Source organism: Budorcas taxicolor, chromosome 21 (genome assembly GCF_023091745.1).
Source record: "Budorcas taxicolor isolate Tak-1 chromosome 21, Takin1.1, whole genome shotgun sequence".
NCBI classification, from domain to species: Eukaryota; Metazoa; Chordata; class Mammalia; order Artiodactyla; family Bovidae; genus Budorcas; species Budorcas taxicolor.
The window spans coordinates 47,666,928-47,681,126 of NC_068930.1; the positions used below are offsets into that span (position 1 = coordinate 47,666,928).

Sequence of the window (14,199 nt, forward strand, 5' to 3'; positions counted from 1 at the left end):
CCTTGGCTGACAGCTTCAGTGTCATCGAGACAGTTGTTCAAACGACAGATTCCTGGGTCTCTCCTGGACCTAGTAAATCAGGGTCTTCAGGGTGAAATCCAGGAATTTGTTACTTTTAACAACCATTTGAGATCATTTTGATGCTTTATTAGGTCTGAGATGTCACTATTCACCTTTGTAAATTTAAGGCCTGAAAGGTCCTTATTTATTTTTATTTATTTTGATCTTTCTCATTTCTCCACTAATATATGTACATTCCATAGAACTATGTTTCTTGAACTACACCTTAGGAAATGCTATCCTATTGTGCACATAAAGTTTTGAATTACCTTTGTAGTAGATAAGTTTCAGGGATACAGGAAGGATATTTCTTTCTAGATCTTTACATTTTTATTTCCCTCTTCACTGTACATTTTTGTTCAGAATCTCTGTTATAAGTTTTTTATGAGTGATACCATATATACCACTGTTCCTCTGTATGTGAGGGGAGTTGGTTCAAGGACCCCTGTGGACAGAAAAATCTGTGGTTGCTCAAATTTCTAATATAAAATGACATGGTATTTGTATATAACCTATGCTTGTCCTCTTCTATACTTGAAATCATCTCTAAATTATTTACAGTACCTAATACAGTGCAAATGCTATGTAAATTATTGGTAGCATGTGGCAAGTGTATGTTTTCCTTTGTGGAACTTTCTGGATTTTTTCCAAATATTTTTGATCCGTGGTTGGTTGAATCTGTGGATACAGAGGGCCAACTGTACATTGTTAGATTCTGATGTGATCCAGGATAACTCCTATTTATATTCTGAAGCCATCGGTGCGTAAGATTTTGTCAGTGAGAGAAATGATTCCAGTGGTATCCTATTATCCTATAAATTCTCTCTGGAAATCTTGTGTTCAGTGTTTTGTAGGGAGGGAGACTCAGGAGCTGCCAGAATTTAAATCTAATTTAAAATAAAAAACTTAAGAGTGTAAATGTAAGCTCAGTGAGAGCAGTGTAGAAATAAAGAGTGACTGTCCCCAGTTGCAGTTCAACATTGGACTCCAGTAAGAGAATGGAGGATCTACATGAGACTGCTGAACTCTCCTGTTCTTTGGTTTGGTCACACCTGACTTAAACAGCACTCTTGAAGGGGACATAGACAGCTGGATGTCATTTGGAGTGGAATAACTAGATGAGTGCATGAACTGGAAATCGTGTTACATAAGATGTGGCAAAGGGCGTGGTGAAGTTAAGTGTGGGAAATACATGGCATAAAAGGGACATTAATATCCTCTCCTATCTATTTGAAGCCCTCATCCCAAAAGAAGAAAAAAAAAGGAGGATTAGATCCATTCTGTGTGTCTTCAGAGTATAGAAAAAAGAGAAAGGGGTGAAAGTTGAATAGAAAAAGAAATTGCCTCCATATAACAAAACTTACAAATAAAGCTGTCTGCATTTCCAACACACACAAAACCTTTAGCCTTCGAAGTATAGATGGCTTTGTAAAGATGCTTTCAAGAAAGTCAGGCATCCAAGTGTGGTTGCACTAGACAGTCTTGAAATTGTCATAGAAACTAGAAACTCCTATCATTAGATTCTAAAACCAGAGGTTATGGAGGGGAAGAAATCTGTATGCTTCTCAAAATGATATGCTAAAATTGCAGATAGGAATGGATAGGGAAGTAGTAGTAACAAAAAGGGCTTCCTCTAATTCTTGAACCCATAGATCTATATACCGCACTCAAGGTTTCTCAGTAGTCTGCTGGGGTAACATGGTTTCCTTATTTTTCCTTCAGGAGGTTGCATAGTTGAATCTGGTTGATTCATGGGGCCTGGGGTAAATTCTTTCTTCTTTCTCCCCTACCCTTCTTTTGTTTGTAAATATCGGGGTGGGGGAGGGGGTGAACAAACCTGTGTGGTCAACAAGGTTGGCATAGTCTCTCACATCATAGTTTACCATCATTACCAAAAAAGAAAAAGGGTAAATACTTAGTAACAACATAATTTGCTGTAGAAGGCACATGGCTGCTCTCCTTAACTCGCTTGCAATCATTTGGTTAAAGAACTAGGAGATTCCATAAAGTGAGAAGCATCACACTGGTCAAGTATTTTACTAGGGGCCTGTGAAAGAGTGAGGCTCTGAATTTGCCACAAAGCATCAGAGAAGACCACTCAAAATTGTTGATGGATGAATAGGAGTTTACTAGCCAAAGACAACCAAAGAACACTGCAGGCAAAGAAATGTAGAGCACAAAGCGTGGAGGCAGCTCATAATAGATCTTGTTTGGGGACTGTTAAGATGTTCAGCTGATGGCTATTTCACATACGCAGAGGAGCACATACGAGATAAAGATGGAGAACTTACCAGCCATACTGTACAAGCCCAGTAAGCCACACCAGGATGCTGTAATCAGCAACAAGCCTGTGGAGAAGGCTTTCATACAAGAAAGGGACAAGATAAACCTTTGGTTTGTTTCTGGTGTTACTATTAAAATACAATCTAGGAATCCTCTGTGTTATGAGAGGCTATTATAAAGAGACAATTTAGGAAACTATTATAACAGTCTAATATCCAAATGAAGATCTTATCTGAGATAGAACCTCTATGAATAGAGACACAGGTATGGCACATGGTATGAATTAGAGATGAAAAGCTAGGGAATGGTAGGAGTTATCAGTGATCCCAGATCTTCTAGCCTGATAAAAGGTTCCAGTGATACTCTTGCCTAAGAGGGGCTGAAAGGGATATCTCATTACATAACCAAATCTGTAAGAGGTAAGCAGTTGGAAACCTGAATCTGATCTTCTAGAGAAAGATCAAGGCAAAGGGTAAAAACAAGGTTGGGCACTATTGATTTGTGTAGATGAATGGTACTTCAGATCAAGCAGCAAGTTGCAGACAAATGGAGATCATATGGAACAAGGAAAGAAAAGGGCTGAGGAGAGGCAACCCCGTACATGCCATTCCTTTAAAATGCAAATAGAAAATGAGAAAGGAGTTCAGTTCAGTCACTCAGTCGTGTCCAACTCTTTGCAACGCCATGAACCGCAGCACGCCAGGCCTCCCTGTCCATCACCAACTCCTGGAGTTTACCCAAGCTCATGTCCATTGAGTTGATGATGCCATCCAGCCATCTCATCCTCTGCCGTCCCCTTCTCTTCCTGCCCTCAATCTTTCCCAGCATCAGGGTCTTTTCCAATGAGTCAGCTCTTCGTATCAGGTGGCCAAAGTATTGGAGTTTCAGCTTCAACATCAGTCCTTCCAATGAACACCCAGGACTGATCTGATTTAGGATGGACTGGTTGGATCTCCTTGCAGTCCAAGGGACTAGCAAGAGTCTTCTCCAACACCACAGTTCAAAAGCATCAATTCTTCAGCACTCAGCTTTCCTTATCGTCGAACTCTTACATCCATACATGACTACTGGAAAAACCATAGACTTGACAAGGTGGACCTTTGTTGACCAAGTAATGTCTCTGCCTTTTAATATGCTGTCTAGGTTGGTCATAACTTCCCTTCCAAGGAGAAATCGTCTTTTAATTTCATGGCTGCAGTCACCATCTGCAGTGATTTTGGAGCCCAGAAAAATAAAGTCTGCCACCGTTTTCACTGTTTACCCATCCATTTGCCATGAAGTGATGGAACCAGATGCCATGACCTTAGTTTTCTGAATGTTGAGCTTTAAGCCAACTTTTTCACTCTTCTCTTTCTCTTTCATCAAGAGGCTCTTTTGTTCTTCTTTACTTTCTGCCATAAGAGTGGTGTTATCTGCATATCTGAGGTTATTGATATTTCTCTAGGCAGTCTTGATTCCAGCTTGTACTTCTTCCAGCCCAGTGTTTCTCATGATGTACTCTGCATATAAGTTAAATAAGCAGGATGGCAATATACAGCCTTGACGTACTCCTTCTCCTATTTGGAACCAGTCTGTTGTTCCATGTCCAGTTCTAACTGTTGCTTCCTGACCTGCGTACAGGTTTCTCAAGAGGCAGGTCAGGTGGTCTGGTATTCCCATCTCTTTCAGAATTTTCCACAGTTCATTGTGATCCACACAGTCAAAGGCTTTGGCATAGTCAATACAGCAGAAATAGATATTTTTCTGGAACTCTCTTGCTTTTTCAACGATCTAGTGGATGTTGGCAATTTGATCTCTGGTTCCTCTGCCTTTTCTAAACCCAGCTTGAACATCTGGAAGTTCACGTTTCACATATTGCTGAAGCCTGGCATGGAGAATTTTGAGCATGACTTTACTAGCATGTGAGATAAGGCTCCAAAATCACTGTAGATGGTGATTGCAGCTGTGAAATTAAAAGACGTTTACTCCTTGGAAGGAAAGTTATGACCAACCCAGACAGCATATTAAAAAGCAGAGACATTACTTTGCCAACAAAGGTCCGTCTAGTCAAGGCTATGGTTTTTCCAGTGGTCATGTATGGTTGTGAGAGTTGGACTGTGAAGGAAACTGAGTGCCGAAGAATTGATACTTTTGAACTGTAGTGCTGGAGAAGACTCTTGCGAGTCCTTTGGACTGCAAGGAGATCCAACCAGTCTATCCTAAAGGAGACCAGTCCTGGTGTTCATTGGAAGGACTGATGCTGAGGCCTAAACTCCAATACTTTGGCCACATCATGCGAAGAGTTGACTCATTGGAAAAGATCCTGATGCTGGGAGGGATTAGGGGCAGGAAGAGAAGGGGCCGACAGAGGATGAGATGGTTGGATGGCATCATCGACTTGATGCACATCAGTTTGGGTGAACTCTGGGAGTTGGTGATGGACAGGGAGGCCTGGCGTGCTGCAATTCATGGGGTCGCAGAGTCGGACACAACTGAGTGAGTGACTGAACTGAACTTAACTGAGATGAGTGCAATTGTGTGGTAGTGTGAGCATTCTTTGGCATTGCCTTTTTTAGGGATTGGAATGAAAACTTACCTTTTCCAGTCCTGTGGCCACTGTTGAGTTTTCCAAATTTGCTGACATATTGAGTGCAGCATTTTCACAGCATCATGTTTTATTATTTGAAATAACTCAACTGGAATTCCATCACCTCCCCTAGCTTTGTTTGTAGTGATGCTTCCTAAGGCCCACTTGACTTCACATTCCAGGATGTCTGGCTCTAGGTGAGTGATCACACCATCGTGATTATCTGGGTCATGAAGATCTTTTTTGTACAGTTCTTCTGTGTATTCTTGCCATCTATTCTTAATATCTTCTGCTTCTGTTAGGTCCATATCATTTCTGTCCTTTATTGAGCCCATCTTTGCATGAAATGTTCCCTTGGTATCTCTAATTCTTTGCATTGATTGCTGAGGAAGGCTTTCTTATCTCTTCTTGCTTTTCGTTGGAACTCTGCATTGATATGGGTATATCTTTCCTTTTCTCCTTTGCTTTTCACTTCTCTCCTTTTCACAGCTATTTGTAGAAAGGAGTAGACAAAGATAAGAGTAAAGAACCTGCCTGCCAATACAGAAGACACAGGTTTGATCCTTGGGTCAAGAAGATCCCCTGGAGGAGGGCATGGCAACCCACCCAAGCATTCTTGCCTGGAGAATCCCATGGACAGAGGACCCTGGTGGGCTACAGTCCATGGGATCACAAAGATTCAGCCATGACTGAAGTGACTTAGCATGCAAGGAAGAAGTATCAAGGTGACTGACGATATAAATCCTTCAGGAGGACAAATATTGAAAAGATGTCATAGGTTTCATCAGTTAAAGCATTGCAGTAAAATTTTAGGTTCAGAAGACAAACCTAAAAAGTGATAGAAGGTAGAAGTGTTTGGATGTTTGTGGTAAAGTCCAGTTTAGAGAGGAGAAGATAGTGTTACAGGAGAATTTTGTATTAATGTTGTTAAGAGTATGTTTATAATCTGAGATTCATGGGGTCAAGCATTGGTCAATGGTATGCTCTTTAGCAATCAACTTTTAAAAAATCAATATCAAGTGGTCATGTCTGCATTAGGAAAGGATAGGCTTCCATTATTTTTAATGGCTATATGTCATTCTATACTATGGCTGTATCATAATTTATTTAATCTTTTTTTTCCATTGAATATTTTGATTATAAGTTTGCATTTCTAATTCAAATACCAAGTAAAGTGTGTTTTAATGAGGAAAGGCCTAAGCCAGGTTGATTTTAACTTAAATTTATTGAATTTTTGGTATGTATTAAGTTCTGTGTATTATGCTAACTACTCTTATATCATCAGTTAGTACAGTGTGTATCTGTGATTCAGGTACTCTGTGCATATCTTAAAATTGAGTAAACTAAGATTTCTTAGAAAACTCACATAACAATTACATGACTAAACTCACATAGCTAGTTAAGTGAGAGTTGAATTTGAACCCAGGATGTTAGGACTAGATTATAAATACTTCCCCATAAATGATGAGGACATTTTAAAAGGCAGGTTATGAAAGGCAAGACTTTATATTTGTAGTGAACAGAATTAGGGAACTGATGGAAAGTGGAAGGTAAAATACAGATCAGTTCTGAGCACCAGAACTGGGGTTCAGGTAATACGTCGGAATTTCCTGCATCAGGTACCAAGCCTTGCTGTTCCGCATACTAGCCCCGGTGGTGTTTTGTGAAAAAATGTGCTAAGGACTTCTTAATTTCTGGTCCACCTATTCTTCGTACTGCAGTATATGTGTTTGCCATGGGCATCTTGTTGTTGTTGTTCAGTCACTAGGTCATTTCTAACTCTTTGCAACCCCATGAAGTGCAGAACACCAGGCTTTCCTGTCCTTCACTATCTCCCAGAGTTTGCCCAAACTCATGTCCATTGATCAGTGATGCCATCCAGCCATCTTAGTCTCTGTCATTCCCTTCTCTTCCTGCCTTCAATCTTTCCCAGCATCAGGGTGTTTTCCAATGAGTCAGCTCTTCCCATCAGGTGGCCAAAGTATTGGAGTTTCAGCTTTGGCATCAGCCCTTCCAATGAATATTCAAGGTTGACTTCCTTTAGGATTTACTGGGCTGATCTCCTTGCAGTTCAAATGACTCTCAAGAGTCTTCTCCAGCACCACAGTTTGAAAGCATCAATTCTTTGGCAGTCAGCTTTCTTTATGGTTCTACTCTTGCATCCATACATGACTACTGGAAAAACCATAGCTTTGACTAGACAGACTTGTTGGCAAAGTGATGTCTCTGCTTTTTAATATGCTGTCTAGGTTTGTCATAGCTTTTCTTCCAAGGAGCAAGCATTTTTTGATTTCGTGGCTGTGGTCACCATCCACAGTAATTTTGGAGCCCAAGAAAATAAAACCTGCCACTGTTTCCATTTCTTTCCCATCTGTTTGCCATGAAGTGATGTGACTAGATGCCATGATCTTAGTTTTTTGAACTAAGCCAACTTTTTCACTCTCCTCTTTCACCTTCATCAAGAGGCTCTTTAGTTCCTGTAAAGGTACATTTTATTAGCCATATATTCTCTTAAGAAAATTTAGGAAGTTTTATAGATCCATTAAAATGTGACTTCTTTCCTACTGAGAGGGGCGAAATAAATGTAATGGTGATTCTATCAATATAAAAATCAGCTGTTACAAAGTTCTTTTCCAATGTAATGATCTAATTCTGGTATACACAGGCATGGCCGTGGTCCAGGCTTCATACCACCCAGTTCTAGGGCCACCGTTTGTATTGTATACACTGTGACCCTTATTGTAGCCTCAGTGAACCTATAGCTGTTTCAGGTATGAATTTCAGCACAGGGGCATCTTCTGCAGGAGAGGCGAGACAATCAAGGGGTGTCAGCCTCGCGGTTGCATAACTATGAGGTAGGGGCATTGGGCCTGAGGCGTTTTAGCTGACTTTATTCTTCTGTGACTCATTGATCAGAGGAGGAGTTAGAGGCAAGGGGTCAAATTAAGAATTGTGCTGTTTGTGACAGGTGAAGTAAAAGTCCCAGGCTTCCCTGATGGTACTAGTGGTAAAGGACCCACCTCCCAGTGCAGGAGGTGCAAGAAACATGGGTTCAATCCCTGGAGGAAGATCCCCTAGAGGAGGAAATGGCAACCCTCTCCAGTATTCTTGCTGGAGAATTCCATGGACAGAGGAGCCTGGCAGGCTACAATCCACGGAGCCACAGAGAGTTGGACACAACTGGGCGACTAAGCACACAGGAGAAAAATCCAAGAACTTTGAGCCATTATGTGAGCTCTTTTCCTGAATGTAGTACTTGTGACTCAGCACTGATTTGGTTCCTGCTTTAAAAGTTCTCTCTAGGCATTATTGTTCTCACTTCATGATTCCTTAATATGAATAAAGTATAAGTGGTATTTACTTTTACTTACCCAGTTTAGAGACCAGATAGAATATTCATATTTTACTTTATCAAAGTTAACGGAACAGAAAATGGTAACAGCATCCTTGTAACTCGTAAAATTAACTAGGGGAATGACTTTCCCTTAGGTGCCAGGTTTATGAATGGAGTTCTTTAATTATTTGCATGCCCTTAGCAGAAGGGTTTGAGGGTTGTTTTTTTTTTTCATTCTGTAAATAAAGCTTATATAATTGTTATGTGAAATTATAGTATTGTTTTTGCATACTCCATAGTATTGCCTTGCCTCACAGGTGTCAAAACAAAGCAATCAAATCAAACTTTGTATGTGGAAGATTTTTTAGGGTTTATGTTTTTATTTGTCGTGAATACATTATGGTGAACTACAGAAGGGTGCCTGTTAAGTTGCTGACATTGAGTAATACATATCACTACTAATAACTGTTACTTATAAAGTAATTGAAGAATGGTTTTCATTCATAACTAGTTTTGGATATTATAGTAAATGAAACTTTCTGAGTTGGATGAATATGCTCATAAATATCCACAAGTTTGTATATAAATGATATAGAACTGCAATTATTTTAAATGAAGTCTTGAGAGAATAAAAATATTTTATAAAAAAATCCCTAAAGAGAGATAGTGGTGGAAGTGTGGCACCAAGGTGTTAGTTTTGAACTTGTCTATGTTGCATGAACCCTTCTATAGTAACTCATTAACCTTGCATTATTTCTGGGTATTAAGAAATGTTTGAATTACAGGGCATTCAAACCCCAAACTAAAAGAGAATCTCTTGAGCAGACACTTTGAGGGAAACCAAGAGAAAATCACCAAGAACATTTCAATATTATAACACCTGAGGGTCTCTCCCTGGGAGTGAACCAGAAAAGGCTGGGCAAAGGAGTTACATGACCTCTTGTCTTCCTCAGCATCACTAAGGAAATAATTGTTCTTGAAAGAATTATTTTTCAGTAGAACAACTCTCTTATAAAAGACATAGATTGTGGTCATCACCTTAGCAGACCAGTATAACTAAAGTGTATATTTTCTTAAAATGGATGGAGAACAGGGATCTCAAATGTTGCTATTTTTGTATTTGATAGGCTAAGTCATCAGAGATTTGCATGTGTAAAATGGATGACACTACAGACTTCAGTGAAATGTCAGATTTCAATCCTGTGGTTTTTCTTCTTTTAATACCTTCAATCATGGGATAGAGAGTAGAAGTAAAAGAAGAGCCTAGGTTTAAAAGGGAATGCTGTGAATCAGATTTAGAACAAAATAATGTTAGAATTTATGTTTAAATTTCTATGCTTCCATCTTTAATCATAGTTTGAAGATAGTTTAAGGATATACCCTGGAATCATGGTTGGTCTACACACTGTTTCGGTCCTGCAGAATTCTTTTTAAGATAAATGAGAAAGTATAGGTTTTTTGGAAGGAATGATGCTAAAGCTGAAACTCCAGTACTTTGGGCACCTCATGCGAAGAGTTGACTCATTAGAAAAGACTCTGATGCTGGGAGGGATTGGGGGCAGGAGGAGAAGGAGACGACAGAGGATGAGATGGCTGGATGGCATCACTGACTTGATGGACATGAGTCTGAGTGAACTCCGGGTGTTGGTGATGGACAGGGAGGCCTGGCGTGCTGCGATTCATGGGGTCGCAAAGAGTCGGACAAGACTGAGCGACTGAACTGAATTGAACTGATAGGTTCTTTATCAGAAATATTTAAAAATTTGTAGTCAGTGTAATAAGGGAAACAAAATATCTTGTGACACTTTATATTTCTATTAACATTTAAGTATTTCTAGTGACAGCACCGCTTCAGTGTCTTGAGACCCACTCAATTGTAGAAAACTAAGAAGATTCTTTAGAGAAATTAGGTTATAGGCAAAAGATGTACTTACAATCATGTTGGGGTGGGGCTGGAGAGTGCAACATCTGTTATTAGCATCTTGTTTCATTGGATCCAGCAAGAGACAATAAAAGATTGACTAGTACAGTTCAAATATCTGGGCAGAGAAAAGTGAGTAATACCTAAAACAGCTCAAGAACTGACTAATACGAACATAAAAATTATTACTTAAGATGTGGCCTAGCCAAGTCAACATCACACTTTACATTTAATAGCAATGTTTTCAAAAGACTTTTATGAGAGAGAATGATACATTAAGTGTATTTTCTATTTTATTGATGAATTGGAATTTCACCCTTATTATTTTGTTGGAATTTACAAGTATTAAAGAAATGATTATCTCTAGGAAAGGTTCATCTTCTTACTCCTTATGGCCCTTGATGGCAAGTGGTATCCTGCTTGACATCAGTACTAAAATAAAATAAAATTCAACTAATAGAGATGTTCTCTAGCTATAAAACAGGAAAGAGAAAAAGGGGAGTGACCCTGCAGTTTCCCTATGATCCAGAATGGTAAGAAAATGTAAAACTAAATATAGAAAAAGAGAAAGTTAGTGAATATATTTGCATATGCAAATTAGCTTAATTGATACTGCTTGCCTCTACAGGGATTTTTCATTACAAACTGGAGTGCTACATTGTTCAGCTCATATTGAGTAATTTAGTAACTAATGAGACCAGTTTGCACTAATTTGCATATGATAAATGAGCTTAATTGCAGTAAATAACTTGGAGGCATAATTACTTAATTTTCCTGTGTTGCACGGCTTTTAAGTTCACGTATGAACAACTCAAGATAATTTTGCATATTTAAATTAGTTGCTTTTAAATTTTCTTGGACAAAAAAAAGGAATACACCTTATCAATTGAGCTGTAAAACAATCGTATGTAAGGTTTAGTGTATTTTTATTTAAAAAGAAAGGAGAGAGAGGCAGAGATTTGTTGTTCTCCTCTCCTATATCCTTACCTCAGATAAGATATCAGCATTGACATTAGGAAAATGCTTTTCCTGTTGGAAGTTAATTCACAACTTCTGTTAGTAAGTGACCTGGGCGAAGACTGAAATGTATATATGAGTGAATCATAAGTTTTAAAGTAGGGTTTATTACACAGATGCGTTTGTCCCTTATTTAATTTGGCAAGCTAATATCTGAGGTGTCAGTTGGCTCTGCTGTCTTCCTGTCTTCTAAGTTGCTGAGCTTTGATGACACAGCATCATCACTCTGACCTTAGCATGTATTTTCTATCTCAGTTAACATTTCATCTTTATGAAATTGGTTTCATTGGAGAATCTCAGTGCGGTTTGGCCAAAATTATCTCACTGATCTTCACATGAACTCAAGAATATATGTTTTATCAAATCTCCATTCTCAAAATTGAAAAACTGAACCACAGAGGGTGACTACTAAATCATGATTTTACAATACTATATTGCCTTAGAATTTCACTTTGTGAGAAAAAGTATGTTATTATTCAGAATTAACTTAAGTCATATAAAATCATGTTCATAATTGAGTATGAGAAAATATTTTGTGGTTGTGAAAGTTTCAAAGTGGTCATTTAAATAATCATTGCTGCTTTAATTCATTGTATGAAAAGCAGAAGGAGGTGTTAGGGTTATTTACTTGCCACAGTCTGGAAAAATAACTCCTGAAATTTTTCTTGAAAAGGCTCAAATCCCATTAAATTTGGTATAAGCATCCTACATCCTTCAGAGATGGGCCAAAACAAGTATTAATAATAGTATATCCAGGGTGCACTAATAATAGTGTAAAGTTTGAATCCTTCATGTCATAGGTGCTCAAGAAGTAACTGATGAGTAAATGAAGGAACAAATAAATTCTTCCTGAAGTCACACTGAACCCCAGAACTGGAGCCCCCTTTCAGCTCTGTGTTCCCAGCCCTGTTTTTTCTTTTTTTTTTAATTGGAGGCTAATTGCTTTACAGTGTTGTGGTGGTTTTTGCCATACATTGACATGAATCAGCCATGGATGTCCACGTGTTCCCCATCCTGAGCCCCCCTCCTACCTCCCTCCCTATCCCATCCCTCAGGGTCATCCCAGTGCTCTGTCCCTGACCACCCTGTTTCATGCATCGAACCTGACTGGCGATCTCTTTCACATATGATCTTGAATCATCCCACCCTCACCTTCTCCCACAGAGTCCAAAAGTCTGTTCTTTACATCTGTGTCTCTTTTGCTGTCTTGCATTAGAGGGTCATCGTTACCATCTTTCTGAATTCCATATATATGTGTTAATATACTGTATTGGTGTTTTTCTTTCTGACTTACTTCGCTCTGTATAATAGGCTCCAGTTTCATCCACCTCATTAGAACTGACTCACATGCATTCTTCTCACAATCCAGCCCTGTTTTTAATCCATGTTTTCTAGGTATGTGGCAGAGCATGCCAGATTCTTTTCGTGCACGTACTTTGGCATCCAACCACTTTGAGCTCACATCCTGATGTGCTAACTTACTGATTGTCAGCCTCTTGCTAAGACAGCCTCTTGTTCTCGCTAAGCCTCAATTTCTTCATCCTTAAAAACAGAGAAAATAGTAGTAAAATGTCTCCTGATAGGCATGTTGTGAGGATTGAGGGAGATAGTGTAGTTAAACATGTTTAGTACAAAACCTGGCATGTAGAAGGTGTTTAATAAACATCTGCTAGTATTTCTGTCTATATGTTGTATAGTTCAGAAAAATGGCCAAGTTTTTAAAGAAAAATGTTCATGCTTATCAGGAGTATTACCACACAGGAGTATGGGAGTGTTATCAATAAAAGTCCTCTTAGATTTAAAGCAAGATAAATAAATTTCATTGAACACAATCTGAATTATCTGTTTACATAAATGGTATTTAGATTTACTGGGCTTCCCAGGTGGCACAGTGAAGTGGGTTGCCATTTCCCCCTCCAGGGTATCTTCCTGACCCAAGGATTGAACCCTTGGCTCCTGCATCTCCTGCATTGGCAGGTAGATTCTTTACCACTGAGCCAACTGACTACAACTAGTACTGATTATAAGTGGGGACTTTCTCATCACAAAATTGATTATCTCAAGTAACCAGGATCTAGGAAATGAGACAATAACTTTAAAAATACTAAACTGAAGCTTCAGTGTAGTAAATATTTACTGAGTACCTAGTTTGATCAGAGAACAGAGAAAATACCAAGATACAAAGGGGGGTCACGGTTTTGCCTCTCAGCACTCCCACTGTGATCAGAGAAGACCAGAAACGAAACAGACAAACATGATTTAGTGTAACGTAGACTAGTGGCTTTGAATCCCTTCCCTTAGTTATGTGGACCTGGGCGATTTATTCACCCTCTAATCTTAGTTTCTTCCCCCCTAAATGGAGATGGTAGCAGTCCTTCGCGCAGAGATGGCTGTGAGAATTATAGATACAGTGCCTGGCACATAGTGAGTGTTCTGCAAAAGTTGGCCATGAGTGACAGGCTGCACCCTGGAAGTTACCCAGCTTGGGGCTAATCAGTGAGCATGGCTTGTGGCTACAAACTTAAAATTACACAGCTCATCCACTGTGTTACATACACAACTTTTAAGTTTGATTTTCCTGTGCATCTCTGGGGGGTGGGGTTGCTAGGTGAGTGTCCTGTCTTCACACCTACATTCTCCTAGTGTGGTCACATAGGGTAAGGCTAGGGGAAGGGAGGAAAATAGGGCAACGGTATCACTGTGGTTGAGCAGTTTTTGTTTGAGGCCTGCTGATAGGAAGATTGTTTGCAAAGTGTGGGAACATATCTTTATTCTTTCTCTGGCACTAAGGGTGGCCAAATTATTTGGAGATGAAAGCAGAACAGAAAGATAATTATACTTTCAATTTTTAAAAGTGGTTAGAGGTCTTAGAAAATCTTAGGGTTATGTGTCAAATAGGAATATGAATAATTACATGATGATAAAGATATTTGCAAATCTGGGCCAGATTCTTTTTCTTTCAGCTTTAGAATAGTCCTTGGTGGTAGTAAATATTATATTCTTGTTACCAGCCTCAGT

At 39.1% G+C, this 14,199-nt stretch overlaps 1 protein-coding gene across 1 annotated transcript in view; it reads left to right on the plus strand.

Moving 5' to 3' along the window:
• The window catches only part of NPAS3 (neuronal PAS domain protein 3), a 963,361-nt gene that overhangs the window by 470,384 nt on the left and 478,778 nt on the right, over positions 1-14,199 (plus strand). The window lies entirely within an intron of this gene.